The following is a 23,419-nucleotide window of genomic DNA, read 5'->3' as shown; positions in this document are numbered from 1 at the left end:
CTGAAGAGTCAAGAAAGTGACAGAAAAGACGGGGCCATGCTTTCCCTGCTGCCGCAGAGTTGCGTGGAGGCAGAGGCTCAGGTGCTTTCAAGATTTGGCTCCACCTGTAACACACCGCCATAGTCAAGGAAGGCACTGTTGCTGGAGGTGTAATGGACATAAACATTAATTTACAAGAGACGCTAAAGACAGCCCTCAACCATGATGGCCTAGCACATGGAATCTGCCAAGCTGCCAAAGCTGTAGACAAGCGCCAAGCCCATCTTACTTGCTTGCACCCAACTGTAATGAACCTTTGTATGTGAAGCCAGTGTAGGTCCTTTGTGCTGATCAAATCAATCTAATTAAGGTTGATGACAAGAAACTAGGGGCTGGGTAAGCCTCAGTAAAATCAACAGAGGGGAAATCCTGTAAAGTGGTTGGTTTCAGTTGTATGGTTGTTAAGGACTATGGCAAAGATCTCAGGCCAAGGATGACACCAAAGAATGTTTCAAATGCAAGAAATAAACTTTGCTCTCATTCTGCAAACAAACAAACAAAAAAAGATGTGGCCACAGCTGCAATAAAGCTGCCTCTTCTGGTGATTAGCCTCCAATCCCTTAACTGCCTCCCTGCTTCTTTTTATTCAGGACAAGAGCTGAAGCTGGAAAGGAAGAAACTCTCACTTTCAGACAGCTGAACAGTGATAATAGGAAAGCTGACTCATAGAGCACTTTCTATGCCTTCTCTGAAGCCTACAGCCAGCTCAGGAGAAGCTGGTTCCACAGGTGTTCCTGAAATGGTGGAATCAGAATCAGCAAAGGTGATGGAAATAGAACTGAACTGGGACCAGTAATCCGAGTGTTAGCAGTGTTAGTTCTGTAGCCTTGGGCAAATCTCTGGGCCTCACTTTTTCTGGGAAATAAGGGACTTGAGCCAAATGGTCTCCAACAGTTCTTTCTGGTTCAAGAAGTCTGTGATTGGGATGCAGATGTGGCTCAGGAGACTGAGTTCCCGCCTACCACACAAGAGATTGTGGTTTGGTTCCCAGTGCCTCCTGGGAAGCAGAAAGCCAGCTGAAGCGACTAGCTGATGCAGAAGATAACACAATCAAGACAGACAGAGAGGGGAAGCGAACTTGGCCCAGCAATTAGGGTGTCCGTCTACCATATGGGAGGTCCGTCAAACCCGGGGCCTCCTTGACCCATGTGCAGCTGGCCCATGCGCAGTGCCGATGCGCACAAGGAGTGCGCAAGGAGTGCCATGCCACCAGGGGTGTCCCCACATAGGGGAGCTCCACGCACAAGGAGCGCACCCAGTAAAGAGCCGCCCAGTGCGAAGGAAAAGTGCAGCCTGCCTAAGAATGGCGCCGCCCACACGAAGAAATGACACAAGATGACGCAGCATAAAGAAACACAGATTCCCGAGGCACTGACAACAACAGAAGCGGACAAAGAAGATGCAGCGAATAAACACAGAGAACAGACAACCGGGGTAGGAGGCAGGAAGGGGAGAGAAATAAATAAATAAATAAATCTTAAAAAAAAAAAAAAAAAAGAGAGAGGAAACACAATGAGTGATCCAACAAAGCAGGAGTGGAGGTGGCCCAAGTGATTAGGCTTCTTCCTCCAGCATGGGAAGTTCTGGGTTTGGCTCCTGGTGCCTCCCAAAAAGAGAAGACCAACACACAACAAACAGACACACAACAAATGCAAACAACGAGGGAGTGGGGGAAATAAATAAATCTTTAAAAAAAAGAAAAAAGTCTGTGCCTCCACAACCATGGGTGAGAAGAAGACTGCAATTGAGTTAATGAATGTGGTGAAGACACCCAAGCTCATCCCTTTGGCTCCTGTAATGATCTGGATAAGCTAAATTAATATCCATGACTGTCTCCCTTATCTGCATACAGTAAACACAGTTAAAAGCTTTATTAATAAAATGTTAGGGATATGGTAAGGCTGTAAAGCAGTGGTTTGCAAGTATCAAAACTGGCAAGGGAACTTTTGAAAAGACAAGTTTCAAAGTCTTGCCCCAGATCTCCTAAATAAATAGAATATTAGGAATATGTATACTTTTACAAAGCTTCCCACTGATTTTGATAATCAACCAGTTTGGGGGTAATTTTTAAAAGATAAGTTAGTGTTTCTCAAAGAGTAGCCTGTAGATCACTCCCATGTGAATTATTTATCATTCTGGTTGTTGTTATATCTGTAAGGGAACTCCAAATTTGTATTTTAACAATTCTCTCGTAACATATATATAAACCTCATCCATAAAATAGTTTATATATGCTGACATATGCATATTTATCCATATGAAATCTTTATATGGATAAACCCTACTAAACAATATAATAAAGACAGGACCACATGGTAACTGCAGCATAGGCTTATTTCATTATTTTTACTTTTATTACATTATATCATTTAATTCTCACAAGCCTGTGATAAAAGCATTGATCTCCTCATTTTACAGAAGAATTGAAGCATTAAGAGTTTGGGTAACCTGCACCAAACCAAAAGATTAATAAATGGATGCACTGGAACTGAAAACAAATGTGATGCAGCAAGGAAACAGCCTACATTGCTATAGAATATGTAATTAAGAGTTTGTTACACCTTTTAATTAAACAATTTGCTGAGTTCTTATCTGATGAAGCAAGTTAGAAATAGAACCCAGATCCTGTTGGTTGGTTTTATTAGTCACTGCACAAATGTTAGGATCATTATAATAATCTTAGATTAGCAAGATAAGTGACCATTAACTACTAAGCAGCAAGGTCTCAGGGATTTCCTGGAATCATAAAATGATCTAAGGTAGTCATCTAGTCAACAGTCTTCAAACACAAACATTTATAGCAGAGGCCAGAAGTCTGTTGTCCAAAGTCTTACACATGTATTTTAAGATTAACCAGCCCTAGATCATAGTCCCCTGACTCTGCTTCACTAATCTGTCTACCACATGCCCTAGACTCTGTGTTCTTCACCTCAATCCGCCCAGTACCTGCTTTGGTGCAAGAATAGACTTCACTGGATTTGAAATTTTCTTTCTCCTGCATTCTTTCAGGGAATAAGACATATATTGTTATTACTACAAATACATTTTTAGGACAATGGTTTCTTGTCATTGGTTCCTCTAACATTTACGAAAAGGTGTGCAACTGAGTTAAAGCTTCTCTTGAACTCCTGGAAAATCAAAATAGGCAGGACCTTCCAGATTCCCCAGGCCTGGATCCCAGGTCACAGTTGGGTACAGCACAGTAACAGGCACTTCATAAATACAATGAAACCGAATGGACCTTGGTTATTGTGAGACCTAGTTTTGATTTTTTAAAAATTCACAAAAAGAGAAAACAGAAAATACTTTGCTTGGTCAGTGCCATATAATTTTTAAAATTATGCAAAGAATTCCCTCTCCTGTGTTCACACCCTACTCTTTTTATCTCCTTTTTCATTGGTGTTAGAGATTTTATAAAATATGTGGACACAGAGATCATTTCACAAAGGGGATAAAAGATTGAAAATGGCATCTTAGAAAGAGAAACTGCCAAAAAGTAAACTGAATACTCACTAGAGTTGGTGAAGGTTTTCTGACTGAGGTTTTGGTTTGTGTGTCTTGTTTTGTGAAGGATGGTATATTTGGGGGTATATTTTAATCTCATTCAAATTTTGCATGACAACCCATGGAAGGTAGCTATACCCTGCCAAATATGTATGGGAAGAGTTCATTTTTCCTACAAGGTTGGTATCTAATTTCCTAAATAAAAAGGAAAGTGATACTTACGTATCTCCTGATTAAGACCTGCTATTATTTCTAACACAGGTTTAGGGAGAAATGCTGGTGGACTTTCTTTCCTGCAAATCAAAAGAATAGAAAAAAATACAACTATGAAGAACCAAGAAAGTTGACAATCCAGTTTGATAAAGTTTAATTATCTTGGCTGATTTTCTTGGGAAAAAGACAATTTCCAGTACCATAATAAAATTCTCTATTCAAAGTCAAAAGAGTTTCATTTTAAACAACAGGTGTTCATACCTTGGACTGCCACCTACAAAATCCACTGGATAATTATACATTAGTGGCTAGTAGGGATCAAGGTCAAGTTGAGAAAATCATCCCCTAAAACAACTGACCATTATAGCAAACATTTGTAGGTACAGAGAAATAACTGTAAGAAAACACTCAGCATGGCTACACCTGTGGGAGGTGGAGATACATACTATGTTTTTGGAATATGTAGAGACCTTTTCATATCTTTCATAAGTGCCTCGAGGCATTGCATCAATATTCCCAAGCACCTACATGAGGACTATGTGGGAGGTATCCAACCATCTCTCTCCTAGAAATCAAAATCAACTACTACACATAATTATTGTTCATATGTAAGCACCTTCAGAATGTACCCTGTATCTCAAGACTTAACACTGCACTAAACACAAGGGTGAAAAATGAGAAGTCATTCATAGAAAAACAGCACCTAACAAATTCCCCTCCCCATGTAACCACTGCCCTAGTTCAGCCAACAGGGATGACATAGATATCAGATGGAATTATTTCAAAGTCAAGATGCCCACGACCACACTATGACTAATCTTTCACCTACAGGATCAAGTCCAAGTGCTATCACATGGAACATATGCCCTGCAGGAGCTCGTCCCTGCCTACCTCCTTTTATTTTACACACACCCAACCTGCAACAACCCTACATTTTCCCAGTCACACCGGGCCAACTACACCTCTATGTCTTGCTCGGATTGACCCATGGCTGAGGTTCTTTGCCCCAACACCCTCCCTATGTCCTGGCAAACATCTGTTCATCTTTTCAGAGTCAAATCGGGTACCCTTTACCCAGAAGCCTTCTCTGGACCCTCAGGCTAGGTGGGTTCCCTTCTCTATGCTCTAAAATATACCAGCACATTTCTACCATTGTACTTATTACATGTCCTATAAATTTGTTTTTGTAGGCTTTTTGAGGGCATGGACTGTGACTCATTCATCCTGTCACTAGAACAGTGTTTCTCACATGGTAAGATAGTTTCAATAAATATCTGTTGAATGACCTAGGTGGATGAAGTACTTTTCAGACCTAGAGCTGCCCAAGTGCACACTTTAGCACTTGGGAAGGAATTTAAAATAAAAATTGGACATTTTTTAACCTCATTCTTATCCCCAGCTTCCCTATGGTTTTTGTTGTCCTCCTCACTCTGTACCTGGGACTGTTTTCTTCCAATGGAGTCCTATATGGACTAGTAGAAGACAAGGAATGGAGAAGAGAAAGAGCATAATAAATGAAAAAGTAGTAATAAAAAAATTTATAAACTTCAGAATTCCAAAAGATAATTCAAATAACACAACCTTAAAAAATGATATTAGGAAAACATACTTCTGTTATCCTGATTTTTCAACCACGTGCATACAGCTCTTGGCAAAGGCTAATGTTAAATAAAACTTAATATTGTCATTTACTTCTTTAAAATGCACATTTAAAAAAATACTTACAATTTTATACCCATTCCATAATTAAATGCTTGTTTTAATTTTATAAATTTCCACCTATCTCTACCCACAACAGAACCAAAAAAAGAAACATAAGGAGTGAAATAGTTAAATTTTCCTCCCCACTTCTTTGTAGCTTTTGTTACATCCAAATATACTAATGCAATGGACTTTGAAAATAGTATTCCATGCATATTTTTGATTCCTCACATAAATGATTCAGATTTATTGGGAATATGCTAAACATAAATGCTCTAAAGTTAAGAGAATAAGTCTCAACTCATTCTTTAAGCTATCAATTATTAAACATTTTACTAAAAAAAGTACCTTAATTCCTGAAAAGGTTTAAAGAACAGTGGCATGCCCCTACCAAAAAAACCCCAAAAATATTATTTTTGAGCATATATTCCCAATGTATATTTTTACAAATTTTAAGTATTACTATATAAATATAATTTATAATTCATATGATATAAAATACATTAAGAGAAATTAAGAGAAAAATAGATATCACTGAGTATTCTAATACGTTCTTCCTGAACTTCAGTATATGATGGCAGAATTTATAAGACCTTGCTCCCACACAAAGTTTAATTCTCTCTCCATTGCCTCCCCTGGAACCACAGTTAAGTCCAAAGAAAACCTGTTGATATTTATGGTAACTAAGGGATACCAAAGAAAATAAAGCCAGGTCTCAGAACAGTGTGCCATTCACCACAATGGGAGCAAATCAATGTGTGGGTGGATCAGCACAAATTCATCACATTTGAAACGCACATACATGCAGAATTGTGTGTTAGAGATATTCAAATCCATCTAGACCAGTGGTTTTCAAACTATTTTTTTAGCTGAGGATTTTTTATTTTTCCAGATATTCTCGTTAGCAGATGGCCAATATATCAAACAGATACAAGCAGAATTGCTCTGGCTACCGCAGGCTTTGTGATCAGATGCTCTAAGTACTCTAGCCCCCTCCTTCACTGCTCAAGCTCCAGGGGCACAGTCTGAAAACCAGTCTGTGGTTTTTAGGGATGAAGCTATCAGGAGATGGAGATGGAGAGGGAACAGAGCAGCCATTTCAAGAGAGTTTGTGATTAAAGCCACTAGTGTTCTTAATCCTGGGCACCTGGACCCTCTCAGCTCTCAGCGCCCCTCCCTCGTTTTCCTGGACTGGTTTCCCTGAATATCCCTCTCTAATCTCAGTAAAGATAAAATGTTAAACTATGAACTGATAGACTTAAGCTAACTTTTGCTTGAAGGGTTTGATAAAATAACGAATAGTTACCTTGTCTTCCAAATACATACTTTTTAACTTGAAGGTTGTAGCTACTCAAGCAGCCAACCATCTCTATATGAAAATAGTTTGCATAAAGGAGCAGGGTTCTCTGCAGTGTGGTGAGTGAGACATTAGCTTCAGGAACAAAATTTTAAGGGGGACCCAAAACATCAGGAATAAAAATAAATATTTAATGCAATACTTTAAAAAAAACAAAAGAATGCAAGAAAATAACTCCACGATGAACAAAATACTAAAATGTCAAATAAAGGCAGGATCTAATGCTGCATTAGCACAATTTAGACATACTTGCCCAAAACTAATCTCAGTCCCAGTCCAGTCACTTCTCCAAAAGAATAAAGTATAAATACAGAGAAGCAGATGTGGCTCAACTGACAGAGCATCCACCTCCCATACAGGAGGTCCAGAATTTGAACCCAGGGTCTCCTGGCCTGTGTGGTGAGTTGGCCCATGTACAGTGCTGCTACGTGCAAGGAGTGCCGTGCCACATGGGGGTGTCCCCATGTAGGGGAGCCCCACACACAAGGAGTGCGCCCTGCAAGGTGAGCCACCCCACGTGAAAAAAAGCTCAGCCTGCCCAGGAGTGGTGCTGCACACATGGAGAGCTGACACAGCAAGATGACACAACAAAAAGAGACAGATTTCCGGTGCCGCCGACAATGTAAGCGGACACAGAAGAATACAGACTGAATGGATACAAGAGAGCAGACGGGGGGGGGGGGGGGGGGGGGGGCAAGGGGAGGGAAATAAATCTTAAAAAAAAAATTATTTCAATTAGTTGGATTATGTGTATCTCTGTCTCCTTAACCACCTAGGATTATAAAAGCTGAAGAAAATGTTGTTTGGAGGACAAAGTCCTGATGGGTTCTGCCATTTGGACCTGTACATCCCGCTCTGGAGGACTGGAGATAGGGTAATTTGTTTGGGATCAAATAAGAAACTGGAGAACTAGAATACATAAGAGATTTAGTCCCAGCTTGCATAAGACTTTTCTTATAATTTCAATTAGCTACTAAGTTTAGTTGTAGTTGCTACAATAAGCATTCTTTTCAATTTTTTGTTTTCAAAAGCAAATCACAGTTTAAAAAAAAAAAAATATATATATATATATAAATCCTGCAAGTTGACATGTGCCAGTGACATCATCTTGACTCCAAAAGCAAATTAACCACTTCAAGTGCATGACCTAGCTATAAAAGGCTGTTCTGAAGAGGAGGTATCTAACCTCTTAAGTATTACAAGGGTGGAAACAACCATGAAAGAAATAAATCATTGTGACATTCGATGAACATTCATGAGAATGTTTTCCATCCACAGAAGCCAAATGACTTAGCTTAGGAAAATGCATGACTCATGACTCCATGCAAACACATAGTAGGCACTCACCACAATGAATGATTAAACAAACTAAATCTGTGAAAGCTGTAGAAAGGCTGGAAACAAGGTAGAAAAGGACTAGTTTATAAAGAGTTTTGACCTTTTTGCTGTGGGCTTTTGAACAGAAGTTTAACAAGAAAAATGGAAAGGAAAAAGGGGGGGGGTTCTTTAAAAGAAACGATGGGAGGATAGATAAATCCAGCTCAAAAGCTCTTGAGATAGTCTAGGCAATGGGCAATAAAGGCCCACCAAAGGGTGAAGACAGTCAAAATGGGGCAAGGAAGGTGTGGCAGAAACCCAATGGCTCCTCGCTCCTTCATCTATAGAAATAGAAATATTAGCTGCATCCAGAGGGAAGGACACCATTTCCATACTTCCCATGCTGCTAGGCATGGCCAAAGAAGTGGATTTTGTGATAAAACATGAGCTATGAGCAGAAGTGATGTGTGCATTTTCAGGTTACAACCTGAAAGATAAGACAGTGTGGTCTCTCTCTTTTCCTTTAGCCTTTTTGAAAATTGGAGAGCATCTCTGGTTGATGAGCTATCCTCCACCTGGTAGACAGACACAGTGCTCTACAGATGGAAGAAACCTGTGTCCCTAACATGGTCAAGTCAGTACATCAGACCTGTACCACCCACTTGGACTGTACATGAGCCAGAATTAGGCTTAGGTAGTGTTAAATCCACAGCTATTTTTGGATTTTGTTACAACTGCCAACCCAATGTCCTAACTAACACAAATGGATATTTTAAAAAAACATTGCAAAATTGAAAAATCCATGGAATCTGGTGATAGTCTATAGTGAATAAAGGAGAGAGATGAGCTGAACAATTTCAAGGTTTTATGTCTAGGGGCCTAGAATAATAATAGAACCACAACAAATTAATAGGTAAAAGGGAGACCTGCTTAAGTTTAGATGATGGCATAAGAGCCAAGGGGGTATGCCCAGTAAGTAACTGGAACAATACTTCTGGAACTCAAGTTTTTTTCTGAAAAAAGTTCAGAAGGAAAATTTCTGTTATTTTCAGATATATAAATATGAAAATGTGAGAACTGATGAAAATCTCAAGACTAAGGGACATCAGAAAGAGCTAATGGCTTGGCAAGAGGAAAAAGCCATAATCAGCCAAGGAAAGAAAAAGAATATTATCTTACATAGGAGAGGGATAATTGCTGAAAACAGGGAATAATAGAATTAACTTGATTTGAGCTAACAAACAAATTAGAAAGGGATTTGATGTGGTCTGAACATCTTAAATTCATTTAAAGGTGTCTTTAAAAATTAAAGCAATCTTTTCTTGAAATAGAAAATCATTACTCAGGATTCTCATAAGCCAGGTCTCAGTAGAGCTTAACTTTGAATTTAAATTTTCAGAGTTCCAAGAAAGAAAAGGAAAAAGAATAGGTCCTTATACCATTCTCTACTTTTTGTTTATTGTCACAAAAAAGGAGGAAATGAGAGGAATAAAAGGAAAGGAAGCAGAAATATTTGGCTATTGTCATTATCCAGTCTAGGAGGCTGATCTTATATTAATAAGGGGAAATGGCAAATTGAAACAAAAGTCTCCTTGCCACCTTTTATTGTTACATTCAAAGATAGAGAGGGATCTAAATTTGACTGTAAGACACTTTACATTTAAATATCCCTAATATAAGGCTTACATCATGGGAGTCAACTATTACATATAGGAAGCATGAGTATGAGAATTTGTCACTTGTGAGATGCATTCAGTTTTCCAATTACTGAAAAGTCACCAACATTTCAGAACATTCAAACAGGGAAGCAGACTTGGCCCAATGGATAGGGAGTCCGCCTACTACATTGGAGGTCTGTGGTTCAAACCCCTGGCCTCCTTGACCCGTGTGGAGCTGGCCCATGCGCAGTGCTGATGCGCGCAAGGAGTGCCCTGCCACGCAGGGGTGTCCCCCGCGTGGGGCAGCCCCACGCGCCACGCAGACGTGACCCCCGCATGGGGGAGCTCCACGCACAAGGAGTGCACCCCGTAAGAAGAGCTGCTCAGTGTGAAAGAAAGTGCAGCCTGCCCAAGAATGGCACCACACACGTGAAGAGGTGACACAAGATGACGCAACAAAAGGAAACACAGATTCCCGACGCTGCTGATAAGGACAGAAGCGGTCACAGAAGAAAGCACAGCAAATGGACACAGAGAGCAGACAACGGGGGGATAAGTGGGGGGAGAAAAATAAATAAAAAAATAAAAATAAAATAAATCTGAACAAAAACAAAAACGGAACATTCACGCAAAACTGCTTCATGCCCATTAGTTGTCATTCTTCCCTACCTGGTTTTGGCCATCCACCAAAGAACGCAGCCTCTGGGGAAGAGGCAAACCAAAGGCATAACCAACCCAGAGCTGCTTGCTGACCAGCTCTGTGCAGTAACCATAGTTTTCTGATTTTCATTCCATTCTCCACTTTGGATTTATGAGACCTCACCATATTAGCTTTTCTTGAAGATTACTGTAACCTTCAAAAGTTCATTATAGCTGCCCAAAGGAGGCAGAGAAGATTCCATGATTCTCTATCGCTATATTTTTATCAAAATCATACTAATTCACTTTATCTGAGAAATTGATATTCCCCTTCCTTCCTTTGAAGAGAAGTCTGTTAGTAATCTCCTTTCTCTTCACATGGTGAATGCATCATCCGTAGTTTTTCCAGTTGTTTGGGGATAGTTTTTGTTGTCGATTCTAGTGTTATACTTGAGTTTTATAATCAGTCTTCTTTTAATTCCTTAATATTGGCTCAAATTTTTCTTTTTTCTTTAGATAAAGCAGCCATTACTTTATATTCCTTCAAGTGGATCAGGGCAGGGAGTCTTGCCAAAAAACAACCTTTCCATTCAAAATACCTAAACAAACGTTTCTGTACACCATCAACTTAGCAAAACAAAGGAGGAGGAGGAAGAGGTAGGAGGAGGAAGGAGAGAAGAGGAGAAAGGAGGGATATGGGGGAGGGGGGAGGAGGAGGAGGAGGAGAAAAGCAGCTTTTTTTCTATTTTGAATTTGCAATTGGTGGGGGGAAGGATTGTGCTATAAGAAACTTATCATTTGACATACAAAATAAATTCTGTTCCCAACATCCCCTAAGTGGTAACTCTTGGATCTCTGGAATTTCTGGCATTTTACATATAACCTGAAAGCCACTCGGATCACTCAGGAAAGCTTCTCTCCCAACCCTGTCACCATGTGCCACATAAAAACCAGAGCACCAAAGCACCAGACTCACATTTAGTATAGGGTACTCACTGCTTCTTAATATTTGCTTACAAAGCCTCAATAAAGGAAGTAACTTTGATATTATTCTAACAATATTAAACTTCTTAACCTACATCCTTTCTTCCCTATATCATAATCCTCAAACTCCATGAAATTAGCTCATAACCCTCATATGTGTTCCATAATTTTAATGTCAATAATAAAAGGTAATAAACTGAGATCAAATTGTAAGCCTAATGCCAATATTTTTATTTTTATACTATCAGATTTGCAGCTATTCACAAAAGAAGGTCAATGAGTATGTTAGATATAAAAATGTACATGTTAACTCTTCAGGTGGGAAGGAGCTTACAATTACTGAGTGCCCATAATTTGCCTGATGCTTTAAACATTCTCTCCCTGAATCCTTACAAAAAACTCAGAAAGACATATGAACACCATTGGATGCATAAGGGAACCTGAGGTTATAAGAGAAACAGCATCAAGCAGAGCCAAGTTCAAACCAGGTTTGCCTGAAACAAAGTCATATTGGCTCAGTAATAACAGTAGTGGTTGACTTATGTCAAAGTGGATATATATAGTGAACCATTTTGCCTGATAGCTTATAGCTGAAATCAGGAAGACAGCAAAACAGCTGAGACTGATACAGAAGGCCCCGAGAAAAATAAGCCCTATGCCAGAAGAGAGGAATACAGGATCACTTAAGCACAAAGTCAAGAGGCTGGTCCTACAGAGCTCAAGAGGAAGAGGAAGCCTGGAAAGGAAGGAGAAATAAGACAGAGATTGGCTGCCATCTTGCTTCAACATGTGTCAGCTGACTTTGGTGAGACAGCACCTTTTATGGTCCTTTCTGTGGCCTTGGGACTATAAGCTTTTACCCTTAAATAAATACCCTTTATAAAAGCCAACAGATTTCTGATATTTTGTATCAGTAACTCTTTGACAGACTAATACAGAAATTGGTATCAGGAGAGTGCGGTCGTGCTGCTTGCAATTACCAAAATGCTGGAATAGTTTTATGAATGGGTAAGGGGTATTTTTTGGAGGAATTGTGATATGCTTGACAGAAAAGGCCTAGACTGTTTTGAAGAGACTGTTGGTAGGATTATGAATGCTAAAGAGACTTTTGATTAGGCCTTAAAAGGAAAATGATGAAACTATTATTGGAAACTGGAGGAAAGGCAATCAATGTTTTAAAATTGCAGAGAACTTAGCAAGATTGACTCCTGATGTTATATGGAAGGCATAATTTGAAATGATGACCAAGGACATTTAGCTGAGGAGATTTCCAAAGTAAATGTGAGAATGCAGCCTGGCTTCTTCTTGAAAACTATAGCAAAATGCAAGAGTAAAGAGATAAACAGAACTGAATTGTGGGGCACAAAAAAAACAAAGACTGATTCTGGAAATTCCAAGCTTCTGGGAATCAAGCCCCTAGATGATAGTGCCCTTTGAGGCATTAACTAAACTTGGAACTTGTAAGTCAGGATTGAAAATACAGTTATCCAGGAAAGACTTGTGGAAAGACTTACTATCTGATGGCTTAGATCCTGTTTCCTGCATGCCAAACCAACAAGGTTCTTGAGAGATCCATATGAATGAAACCACTGTCAGCCTGGACTAAAGGGAACAGGGAGGGAAGAGATTAAAAGGCAAATGGCTTTAAGAAGAAAACCATGGAATCTGAGGTCTGGAATTAAGACATTGCCTCTGGTCAAGAAAGGAATCCCACCCACGTGTATGGCAACACTGAATTTACCCCAGCATTTGAAGAGGGTGGATGTTGTAGACCAATGTTCAGAGAGTGTTTTGTCACCCCAGGCTACAGAGAGGGTAGAGCCATTCCCCAGTCATTGGGGGGAGTTAGATCACCACCCCACTGTTTTGAGGTTGTTGAGCCTAGTCTCCAAAGATTAGGGAGGGCCAAGTCGCCCCCTCACTGTTCTGAAGATGATAAGCCTCTATGCCAGAGATTAAGAAGACTGTTGCCACCACCTCACTGCACTAAGGGGATTGACACTGTACCCGAGAGATTGGGGAATATGTGGCCATCAGTCCAATGTTCTTGGAGGGTGAGTTCTGGAGCTTGGTCACCACCCAGATGCTTGATGAGGGTGGAACTGAGAAAATGGCAATTGGGCAAGCCTGTGGAAAGGGTGGGCCTCCAATGAGGCCTCAAGGAGAAGAAGAAACCATCATTTTAAGGATGAATCTTAGACTTTGAAATGTAATAGAGTATGCCCTGCAGGTTTTAGGAATTTTGGGGGACCCATGAAGGGTGTTTCCCTCCCAAATTCTCCTTATGGTAATGAATACATTTGTCCTATGACTGTACCCACTTTATATATTGGAAGCAGATAACTTGTTTTGTAAGTTTCACAGGTCTGCAGCCAGATGGGACTTTTTTTTTTAAGATTTTACTTATTTATTTCTCTCCCCTTCCCCCCCCCACCCCCATTGTCTTTTCTCTGTGTCCATTCGCTGTGTCTTCTTTTGTCTGCTTCTGTTGTTGTCAGCGGCACGGGACTCTGTTTTGTTTTTTTTTTGTTGCATCATCTTGTTGTGTCAGCTCTCCGGGTGCGCGGCACCATTCCTGGGCAGGCTGTACTTTCCTTTGCACTGGGCGGCTCTCCTTAGGGGGCACACTCCTTGCACGTGGGACTCCCCTAAGCAGGGGACACCCCTGCGTGGCACGGCACTCCTTGGGTGCATCAGCACTGTGCGTGGGCCAGCTGTACATGAGTCAAGGAGGCCCGGGGTTTGAACCGCAGACCTCCCATGTAGTAGACAGACACCCTAATCACTGGGCCAAGTCCACTGCCCAGACGGGACTTTTGACCCAAGACAAACTGTGTTCCTATAAATGATTTTGATATTATTTTGTATTTATTGCTACTGAAATGATGTAAGGATTTTTTAAAAATATTGTAATGTCTTTTTGGGATTCAGAGGATGGAATGTGGCAATTTGAAACTATTTTATGAATCCCCAAAAGGGAAAGATTATGTTTGTAAACTGATTTATTCCTCTGGGTGTGATACTCTTTAATTGTATTAAATTCAGTTGAGCGACCTTTCATTAGATTACCTATTAAGATTGTTTTTAGGGTTGTTTGATTCGATTATGTCAATAAGGGACTCAGTTTGAGTCCCCACTCTCTTGCTGGGTCTGATATAAACAGGCATTCACAAAAACACATAAAAAGAGAGAGATGTGTCTTTTTTTATCCTGGCATGTGACAGAAAGGAGAAGGCGCAAACAGCTGAGGCCCTGGGGAGACATGAGCCTTTTGCCTGATAGCTTACAGCTGAAATTGGGAAGACAGCAGAAATGCTGAGACTGATACAGAAGGCCTGAAAAGAAACAAGCCCTATGCCAGGAGAGGACGACAGGATCACTTAAGCACAAAGCCTCAAGAGGCTGTTCCCACATAGCTCAGGAGGAAGAGGAAGCCTGAGCTGGAAGGAGAAACTAGGCAGAGATCACCTGTTATCTTGCTTCAGCATGTGGCAGCTGACTTTGGTTAGAAAGCACCTCTTATGGTGTGTATTAGTCAGCCAAAGGTGTGCTTATACAAAATATAAGAAATCTGTTGGCTTTCATAAAGAGTATTTATTTGGGGTGGAAGCTTAACAGGCCATAAAGCATAAGTTACTTCCCTCATCAAAGTCTACTGCCAAGAGTTCAGGCTTCTTGGGTTCTTCTCTTACAAGGGCTGCGTTTCTCTCTGGACTCAGCTGCTGTGCTCACTCCACAAGGCCAGCTGTAGACTATCAGGCAAACAACTCTTTCTCCCCAGGGCTAAAGACCTGTCTCTATTCCTCTGCAGTCTTCTCCTGTGTGTTCACTTCCTGGGCTCCAGCTCAAAACTCCAACTTCAAAACTCCAACTCTGGCCTTTGCCATGTCTTTTATCTGTGAGTCCCCACCCACCAAGGGGCAGGGACTCAACATTCTACTGATGTGGCCCAATCAAAGCCCTAATTATAATTTAATCACACCCAAGTACAGACCAGTTTATAAACATAATCCAGTATTTCTTTTCAAATTCATCCATATATCAAACTGCTGCATGGTACCTTGAACTGGGTCTTTGCACAGCCTTGGGACTGTAAGCTTTTACCTCAAATAAATACCCTTCATAAAAGCCAATTAGATTTCTGGTACTTTGCATCAGCAACCCTTTGGCAGACTAAGATATATGAGAAACAAAGTTAAAAGCTTGGCAAATTCTAGAGGACACTCTGGATATGTTCCATATTTTTCCAAAGCTGTTTTTATAACGCATCCTATTGGCATTATATTTTAACTCCAGATGCTCTACCCCTGACTTAGTAAGATCAGAGACCTGTTCAAAAAAGCCCATTTTGTTTAAGCGATGTACTCATGAAAAAGCAGTTTGGGATTAGCATTTTATGCCATCTTGTACATGTACAGAAAAGTGAACTGACAGACTCTAAGAGTACAAGGGGTATGGGTGGTAGAATGGGACAACAAAACTAGGTTAGATTGCCAATTTTGAAAGTTGTTTTTAAAATTGATAATATTATTATAACTTGGTTTCCTTTGGGGTAAGAGAGGATGCTCTTATGAAAGAGGCAATTTTGTTTAGCCTGAACAAAACATTAAACTCTTTGGACATCCGGTTCTCCATCTGCTTAGGCAGCCTGTTGGATCTACGAGAGTCTTTGCAATGCTAACTTAATTGAGTCTGGTTGAGAGGCAATGGCACTGGTAAGAACACTGGGCAAAGGAAGCCAGAGGGTCATAAATGTTTGACCATAGAAGGCTAAAGCTAGAAAGGCTACACACACTAAAGATGATAGAATACTACAAGTGTGAGCTTTGGAAACAGGTTGGCTCCAGAATATAATAGGTGCACGGGCAGCTTGGGAACTTCAGCCCAACTTTCCTTCCCAATAATGGGAAAATAAAATTTCTGCCTCACAGGATGAAAATTAAATGAGATAATGTCTCATAAGTACTTAGTATAAGTGTAACACATAGTAAAAGCTTAATAAACAGTAGTTATCAATACTGTTCTTTATACAGCAGGAAAAACTACACTTTAGGTTAAGTGATTGGCACAAGTTACTAGCCCATTTCTTTATTAGAGATGGAGGGGTGGGATGATAAACTCAGCTGCATCTAAACTGAAATTGTCTCTAAACAATCAATTACCACCATAGAACCAGAAAAAGTTTGTAGAAGTTTCAAGCATATTTTAATTATTTTGTTTGTCATTAATCAAACTGATTTAATAACAGACATTTGTTGCTCTTCTAGATCTCAGAACTAACACTGCATGAATTCCCAGGTGATTTTGATCCCATTATTTCTTGGACTGAAGATTTCCATCTCAAATCTACTTTGTCCTGACATTCTCAGCAACTGCTATTTACTTCTCCTACAATCTAGGAAAAGCAAAACAGAAGGGAAGTTATTCGAGCATCTTTTCCAGAGGCACAGATCTTTGCTATTTAACATGTGGCAGATTTAGATGTTTCTATTTAGATACAAATTGCTAGTTTCATATTTTAGAATAACCTTAAGAAAAAAATCTGAAATAGTCACTGAAGGATCTTTTGAAGGGTGACTCTTGGGCACCCCCTGTTTGCAAAAACAATCCCTGAAAAGTACAATGACCAAATTAAGGCACCATATTAAGCTTATCATTAGAGAGCTTTAAACAAATGTTTATTTCTGGTCTTCTTATTTTTGCTAAGGAATGAAGCCTAGTGTTTTATTACAGTTGTTCAGTGCTGAAACATATACAATGGGTAGGCATCAACAACAGGAATTTGAGGCTTGGGGAAGTCCACATTGAGGTGTTGGCAAGGCAGTATGTTCTCCCTCAAGAATGTGGCATTCTAGGGCTCCCTGTGATCCTTGGTCCTTGGCTTTTCTGTAGCACGGCAATGCGCAGGGCCATATCTTCTTTCTCCTCCAGCTTCCACTGACTTCCAGCTTCTTCCCCTGGCTTTTCTTCCTGTGGCCTTTTCTCCAAGGCCTCCAGTAATAGGATTAAGATCCATTCTGATTCAATTTGGCACAATTTTAAAATATCCTCATTAAAAGGTCCTTTTTACAATGGGGTCACACCCACAAAAATGGATTATGATGAAGAACATGTTTTTCTGCCCTACCTAGGCTAGTTTGTTGTTGTTTGGGGGATTTTTAAATTCAGGTATATCAGTCAAGTTAAAAGAAAAGCTTAACTTTTCTAATTCATGATCTTTCTATAACTGGAGAGGCATTTACAGCAGACCACTGCATTAGGCTGTACAGACCATGCAGCCCAAGGCCACCGCCCATAGTACAGTCTAAGTAACACTCATAGCTAAATTTAAAAACTTTAGCATGGGTAAAGTCCAGATTTACAATAAAATAATCTCTTAATATACTTTTATAAAGACGTATTTTCCCCAACATAGGGTTTACTGGGTATACTCAGTCCTTAACATTACAATAAATATATTTGCTTTTTAAATGTACTTATATTTAGATATGCTTCATTCACTTTAAATAACTAAACTCGAGGCAAGAACGTTATGGACAGAACATATAAACAGACAAAACTCAAGAAAAATATATTTAACATCAAAACTATGTCCTTCCTCAAATTTGAGATTTTGACAAGCTATCTCCAATTTAGGCCAGTGACATTCACTACCGGCTGAATTTTTGCTTCCTATAACAGCATCTTGTTCATGTCAGGATTATCTGCCTCAGAGAAAAATGGCAGTTGCACTGGTGGGTGATTCACTGAAACCAATTCTCGATGAAGAAGCTATTGCTGAAAGCTGCATTTCAGGCTTCAATAATTTGCTGATTGTCACAGCTTGTTCAGTCAAATCATTTGCCTAGTCTATTGATTTTGTGGGTTGTTGACATTTGTCCTACACTAAAGTATTACTTACTGTTGTCATATCATGCTGAACAAGTTGAAATAACATCATCTTGTGGCCTTTGAAAAATCAGCAAATCCTTATAACCATGAAAATGCAACCATTTTGTGAAGGAGGTAGGGAAAAGAATATTAATTCTAAATGCTGAGAGACTAATTGGTTTTTAGTAGAATGGACATGCCACACCCTTCTGTGTTTCTCTAAGGGGTTGTTCTCAATCAGGCGCACTCCAGCAGAATCACAAATAACAAATCTGGAGAAAGTGACAGAATGTCAGTAGCTCCTAGAAGGCTTTGACCCAAGGAACCACAGATACTTCCTGGACTCTCCTCATAGGTCAGATTGTCTCATATTAATGACTTCACAAACTAGAGGATCCTAAAATATGTAGATCTTTCTCAGGATAAGCACAATCAGGATCAGAGTAATTGATTTTAGACTAAATAAAAATTAAAAAAAAAATAAGAAGCTTGAGGTGAATCAAGTATCTTATATCAGCTTGTGTTTCTTGCACTTCCATGGGCCATCTCAGTATAGATACTCATGCCTCAGGGTTCCAACACACTCAAAAGAACACAGCGATGTAGTATAATAGAATTTCTAGAACACCTCTACCCATGAAGTTTTTCAAAGCAAAGGTACAATTAGGCTATGGGAAAACAACTGAATTAGTTCTAAGGAACTGAGCCACTAGACTTAGCCTTCATAATTCTTTGCTCAAATTTTTCTCTTGGCTAACCCCATAATATAGGCTGAAAACAGGCATCTTGAATCATACTAGCCCACCACTGACTAGCTGTCTCTTTGGGCAAGTTAAATATCCCATCTAAACTTTAGTTCACTCACTAGTGAAATGACACTAATAATTCTATTAACCTCAGAAGCTGTAGTAAAAAAGAATTTAATAATTGCTAGAAATTATTATTGCCAATCTCGGCATTAGTTTAAACTGTCACTTCCCTCAGAGAAGAGATATTTTTCCATGACTCAGCTTTCTGTTTGTAAACCAGAAAAAAATGAAGCCAGCTGTAAAATGGGTCAACTCTTTAAAAACTATCCATAGTGCTAGAGAAATGGCTTCCACAGCATCACTTGGACTATATGTAATTAGAAAACAGGAAAAGTAATATCTTTCCAGATCTTGTTTCTTAGAACCTTAAATGTTCTAATCTCCTTTTCCTCTCTGATAATGAGAAAATAAATGACATGGCAGTATCTTTTTGATGATTTGGCCTCTTGCAATTTTTGATGGTCATTATTTTGTATATCAAATATTAGGAGACACTTTATATTACTCTTTTTAAGTTATTAAGTATATCACAATAGCCTTATACTTATATTAAGTATACCACAAGTGCATAATGCTAAATATACCCCCTTATAACATCTTCCTACTCTTTAACTTCATTTTGTTTTATCAGCCATACATAAGCTTTGTAATAGCTAAATCAAACTATCATGGCGTTAAGTGTTTTCTTCTAGAGGTTAAAATGAATATCAGCTACACATAATTTGATCACTTTAAAACCTCTCAAAACTGATCTTGGGCAGGTAAATTTTGGTACCTAAAAATATTTATTTTCTTTTAAGGCTGACAAATTTCATATTGCTGATTTCAGTTCAGCAATCCAGTCTGGGACTGCACCATAATTTACTCTTCCCAGCCTTGTTTCATAAGAAAAGTCAACAGAAAATCTGCTAATATTACATATAGCTCCACCAAGAGAGCTACAAAGAATGTCATTATAGATTTTCTTATTCAGAGTGATGTAACAGGTATAGAAAAGCCCCAAGGAATCCACAAGAAAGCTACTAGAGTGAATCAACAAATTCAGCAAAGTAGCAGGGTACAAGATAAACATGCAAAAATCAATGTTACTATGCACCAGCAATGGACGAGCTCAGGGAAATTAAAAAAACAATTGTATTTAAAAAGCAACTAAAAGAATCAAATATATAGGAATAAATTTAACCAAGGAGATGAAAGACTTACACCAAAAACTATAAAACAATGCTGGAAGAAATTAAAGAACTAAATAAATGGCAGTATATCCCATGTTCATTGACTGGAAATCCTACTGTTAAGATGTCAATACTACCCAAAGCAATCTACAGATTTAATGCAATCCCTATCAAAATTCCAGAAGTCTTTTTTGCAGAAATGGAAAATCTGGTCCTCAAATTCATACAGAATTGCAAGGGAACCTGAATAGCCAAAACAATTTTGAAAGAGAAGAAAGTTTGAGGACTCACATTCCCTGATTTCAAAACTTACTACAAGGAAGCAGACCTGGCCCAGTGGTTAGGGCGCCATCTACCACATGGGAGTTCCGTGGTTCAAACCCCAGGCCTCCCTGACCCATGTGGAGCTGGCCCATGCACAGTGCTGATGTGCGCAAGGAGTGCCCTGCCACGCAGGGGTGTCCCCCGCGTAGGGGAGCCCCATGCGCAAGGAGTGTGCCCCGTAAGGAGAGCTGCCCAGCGTGAAAGAAAGTGCAGCCTGCCCAGGAATGGTACCGCACACATGGAGAGCTGACACAACAAGATGATGCAACAAAAAGAAACACAGATTCCCGTACCGCTGACAATAGAAGTGGACAAAGAAGAACACTCAGCAAATAGACACAGAGAACAGACAACTGGGGTGGGGGGGATGGGAACAGGGAGAGAGGTAAATAAATAAATAAATCTTAAGAAAAAACAAAACTACAAAGCTACAGCCATCTAAAGTGTGTATAACTGGCATGAAGATAGACATATAAACCAAAGGAATTGAATTCAGAGTCCAGAAATAGACCCACATATCTAAGGACAATTGATGTTCATCAAGGGTGCCAAGTACATGCAATGGGGAATGAATAGTCTAGTCAACAAACAATGCTGGGAAAAATGGATTTCTACATGTAAAAGAATAAAGTTGTATCTCTACCTTGCACCATATTCAAAATTAACTCAAAATGGATCAAAGTCCTAAATATAAGAGTGGAAACCATAAAACTCTTAAAAAATAATATAGGGACAAATTATCATGACCTCATATTTGGCAATGAATTCTTAGATATGGCACCAAAAGTCTACGGCCATACCACCCTGAACATGCCCGATCTTGTCTGATCTCGGAAGCTAAGCTGGGTCGGGTCTGGTTAGTACTTGGATGGGAGACACGGTACCAAAAGCACAAGCAACAAAAGAAACTAGTGTGGTGATAGTTGCATAATTCTGTGAACATACTAAAAAATCATTGAATTTACATTTTAAATGGATGCATTATACAGTATATGAATTATATTTCAATAAAGATGCTTTAAAAAGTTAAATAAATTTACCAGTGAATGTCTTCAGAGGATGTTAAGGTTCAGTGTAAATCTCTGGAGTGGGTATTATAGTGTATAATACACTAATCATGTTTATCCATAGAGCCATTTATTCTTAAAGCATTTTGGGAAACAGTGATTGCAGTTCCCAAATTGAGCTTGTTTTCTCTTCTTCCTTAAAATGGAGTTCAGCACTAGGATGCCAGTTACATTTAATATATCTTGTATACATCCTAAATTTTAATTCTTCTTCTAAAATAATAAGAAATGTCTAAGTATGAATATCTACTCTATAAAATAAATGCCTTCTATATGGGAAGGTTTATTAAATGAATGGGCTTTAAAAATGTATGATAACACTGATTCCATGAATAGGTCAGTCACTGAGATTGTCTCATCTATTTACAACGCAGTTTCAAATCCTTTTCCCTGAAGAAACCATATATTTCCATATGAGAACATGTTCCCTTTTGGTCACTGAATAATAAGCACAAGCATAATGGAGGCCATAAAATAGGTTACCTCTTCTTATTCTGAACAAGAATCTGTTTAATGCAACAGCAACTCTATTTTTTTTTTTAACAGCAACTCTTTAGAGTAACTAACCATGTGTTTATTTAACTCCAAGATATTCATGCCTTTCCAAATATTATCATTATAAATATTAAGTACTCTTGGCCTTGAAGTCTAAGCAAGGAAGATGCAACTCCATTTGTGGTTTAGTTTGTAAAACAAAAACAGATCACAGAACTGCAGAATACTTGGAAGAAACCTAAGAGGAGAATGTATCTAATTCTTTAATCTCAATCCCCTGATTTCAGAAACTGAGGTCATATCTGCTTTGGTCCCTAAATCTGCTGCCAAGATAAAGAGCAGGGGCAGAATTAGACCCCAGGTCTGCTAAGGTCCAGCCCAGTCAGTGATCTTTCCACAGCATCACATGCCCTTTAAGGCATAAGGCAAAACGGGCTCTTTTGTTCTTAACCATGCTGCCAACAACAGTGAATAAGCATTATGAATATGATAAACCCACCATGTTTTGTCAAGCTTTTCTTATGCATGTCAGAAACCTCCAGGCACCGCTGTGTTCAGAAAACACCTGCAGATGATTCAATGCTTAGCTTTCTCATTCACCTAGAAATTTGTTTGACATTTCCAACTCATTTGTAAAGGCAAACTAAAGTAGATAATTAATTTCCATGCTCTTTCAGAATATTTCACTATCATGCTGAACAGGATAAATGTTTCCATTTAAATTCTTTTCCTTTTGTGCAGTTCTTTCTATTGCTGGCTGTCATTCTGTGGCTTTTTATATAAAAGAGCATTGAGTTGTTTTGTTTTGTTACCTTTTTTTTTTTCTGTTAAGATAGCATGAGCAGAAATCTATCAGCTAATAATTTTTCAAATCACTCCACTTTTGCAATTACAAATTCTTTTCATGGTACTTTACTAAACTAGGTACCTTTATCGAAAAGAGTTTGAAAAAGAGCTTACAAAATCGGAATTTTAAATGTTTGTTAAAAATGTCTCCTTTCTCTTGCATGAGCCTTTAGGATGGCAGAGAATTACATTCTCCTTTACTAGTAACGTTAAAGCTTATTGAGTGCTTGTGTGGGAAAACAAGTTAATAGGGTACCTATGGATAAATCATATAAGAAAGGCCATGTCGTTTCGCAGAATGAGCTCACACAATTTAAAAGTACAATTAAATGTTGCTATTATCTCTGAAAGAAACAGCAAGGTAAGGGCTGAATATTCCTGATGTCAATAAATTTAAAAATATCTTCCTAAAGATTATTCCCAT

The 23,419-nt window shown here is 39.0% G+C and overlaps 1 protein-coding gene across 12 annotated transcripts in view; it reads right to left on the bottom strand.

Annotated features, from left to right (window-relative positions):
- Positions 1-23,419, bottom strand: part of FABP7 (fatty acid binding protein 7) — a 187,413-nt gene that overhangs the window by 93,355 nt on the left and 70,639 nt on the right. For 8 of the 12 annotated variants that reach the window (XM_058307354.2, XM_058307351.2, XM_058307346.2 and 5 more), the window contains exon 3: positions 3,766-3,836. The exons of the other annotated variants lie outside the window; for them this stretch is intronic. The gene's annotated coding sequence lies outside the window, so the exon portion shown is untranslated. The remainder of the gene's footprint in view (positions 1-3,765; positions 3,837-23,419) is intronic. 12 annotated transcript variants of the gene reach the window in all.

Source organism: Dasypus novemcinctus, chromosome 11, assembly GCF_030445035.2.
Source record: "Dasypus novemcinctus isolate mDasNov1 chromosome 11, mDasNov1.1.hap2, whole genome shotgun sequence".
Taxonomy (NCBI): Eukaryota; Metazoa; Chordata; class Mammalia; order Cingulata; family Dasypodidae; genus Dasypus; species Dasypus novemcinctus.
Note: the sequence above shows the minus strand (reverse complement) of the source record. Positions and strands in the feature narration are given on the sequence as shown.